A 2,906-nucleotide genomic window follows, 5' to 3' on the forward strand; every position below is an offset into this window, starting at 1 on the left:
ACAGTCAGAGATGACAATTATTGTGAGTTTGACAGCACACATAATTTTTTACAATAATCAGTTCATTAAACACTTAATTTAGAATGCAAAAGAGCATTAAAACATGCAGACCTGTTGACCTTTACTTGCATGATGTGAGTGAAATGTGAAGAGGAGAGCATTTCCTTCATTCGTTCTGAATCTCCTGTTGTGGAAACCCTGTATTTTACATTTCGCCCTGGCAGAAGTTCAGGAGCACTGCTGTTGGACCTGCTCCAGCTAGCTAAAGTGTTCCCATTAAAACCAAACAGACATCAGCGGCCAACCATCATTTCTCAAACAGCTCTTCCCGTTTTCCTTTCCTGGAATACTCAATTATCTGGCCCTTATTTAATAAAATACAGCTTTAAAATGATCAATCTCAATGAGAAGCTGCCCATACTCCTCCCCAGCACTCCAACCCCCGTTATACTGACATTTACGCACCATTTACTCACAGCACATGCTGCTCCTCGGCCACATTTAGGGCCATTTCTTCTTAAAGACCTGGAAAATCTTCTTCAAATTTTGTAGAAAATAAACATTGTCCATTATGTTTATTGTGATGGCAGGATGGCTTTCTATGGGATATCTTGGATATTCTGAGGCTTCTGAGACCCTTAACTGAAATTCAAGGTGCATCAACACTAGTTAAGATGACAAGAAGACATACAGAAACATAAATACACACAGTTACACACACATATATATGAAACAGTTTCTTTGCAAAGGTGCAGTGTGTAGTGAAGGAGCTTCATTTGGAGGAAAGAAACGCTTCAGTAACCACATCACAGTTCACCTGTGTGCTCTGACAGCTACACACACACACACACACACACACACCATGTGTCTTATTAAGGGTGACTTTGGTCTCTTCAAGCAAGAAAAGAAGAAATATGGACACAACTATCTTCTAGTTTAACAGAAACCTTTTTATTTTCCTCAGCACTTAAACTGTTCTTAAACGTGCCACTGTATAAATGGGAAAATTTCATCCTTCATATCTCAGAGTGAGTCATGATGAGGATGAAGTTTTTAATATCCATGTGACAACAGCAGTCGATATTTCATTAAGATGAACGTAAGCAACGGTCCAGAAATGTCCCACGACACGTCGGCGTATATGAACTAAAACAAGATGTGCAGACGGACACTGAATGACCTGCTCTGCCTCACAGCACTGATGAGAGAAATATTATCCAGATCAGTCAAGATCATATAGGTGCTGACACTCGCTTACGCGTCCTCACACACAGGACACAAACGATGACTTTGAGACTTCTGTGACTTTGAGGCTCTTTTTGAACAGCTTTTCTCTGTCTATGTGTGTGGCGAGTGACCTGAGGACGATGAGAAGAGAAGGTGTGGAGCTTCTGCTGCTGTCAGAAATGAGAAATGCTCTGTCTGTCCTTCTCAATCCTTATGTCATGTCCATTCTCCATGTGAGTCTTACCTTCCACCGCAATAACATTTTATAAGACATCAGTCTTGTCAGTGCAAACTGAGGAGAGATGAACAGTTTTATTGCATTGATCTTCACTTAGGAGAGAAACAATGTTTTTACTTGTGTTTCTAACTCTCTGAAGAATTAGTCTTATTTTTATCTTTTTCTGCTGGAGGCATCATGATGCATCAGTTTGACATGAAGAGCAAAAAATGAAATATAAATAAAGAAAATTGCATGTGGATTCCTGAGACTCTAAAGCCATCAACCTCATGTCTAAAATGGGGAATTAATACCTCAACAAACATAATAAGTGCATTAGTGGTCCTGAGTGGAGTCTTTAGATGGAGTTTGATTTGCATAATAAATGAAGTCAGTTATTCCCTTGTTTCGCCAAGTCTCATTCAAGACAACTATCTGTTCATCTGCCTTATGAATTAAGATAAAAGCAGCTGGCTGCTCTGAGATGTTGGGCAGTATCAGCTCATTAAACAAGTAATTATTATTAACTAACTTACAATTTAGACACAGCAAAATACTTTGCATATTTTTGTTCCAACAATGAAAATAGCTCCAGGAGAAGCCAAAACAGAATTAACCATGCACATCTCCGAAGTTGTGCTTCATTTTTGAATGAATCAATGTTTTTGAGCCAATTGGTTGGGCGAATTATTCAACGACTTACTCACACGCACATTTGCAGTCTTGGCCACTTGAGAGCATGTGCATGTGACAGGAAAAAAAGTAAGTATAAGATTATGCCAAGTCAGAAAAATACCAAAGCTCGATCAGTGCCCTTAATATGCAATAAAGTAGTAAGTAGACAAGTGGTCAAGTGCAAAGACAGCAAATGTAGGTATCCGTACAGGCCACTTATAATCAATGTTCTGAATGAATCTGTTGAGTGAATGATTCAAATGACTCACTCATAAAGTTTGTCACTTCGTTCTTGAATTTGTCAGTTGCTGTGTTTGAAATCGCTCCTTATACCCTCATTCGCTACTCTATTAGTCCACTAATATAGTCCAGTTAGAGGAGTAAATGAATACGAGTGAGCGAATTCATAATCTGAGTGCGCTGGAAGGATTGCCGCTTTTGCATAGTTTGTGCTTACTGTTTAATAATCATTTGAAACTTAGCAAAATGCCAGCTCCAGTGATAATGAAAAGATTTATATTAAACTCTATCTTGGAATCTATCATTTATAGGCCTTAATTAAACTATTTAAGAATAAATTATACCTGTATTATATTACACTGTACCTACATTGGAAAAGTGGTTTGGAAAATGGATGGATGCCATCTTCCGGTGAGACGTGGGAATTCATTCATCACGACCCTCACAGTGCATTATGGGTATTCTCTAGCCGTTGAGTCTACATTGGCTGTACACTCGTTATTGCGGTGCATTATGGTTGAATGAGTGCACTCGATAATGTCCAATA

Source organism: Sinocyclocheilus rhinocerous, unplaced genomic scaffold, assembly GCF_001515625.1.
Source record: "Sinocyclocheilus rhinocerous isolate Xijiao unplaced genomic scaffold, SAMN03320098_v1.1 scaffold2306, whole genome shotgun sequence".
Taxonomy (NCBI): domain Eukaryota; kingdom Metazoa; phylum Chordata; class Actinopteri; order Cypriniformes; family Cyprinidae; genus Sinocyclocheilus; species Sinocyclocheilus rhinocerous.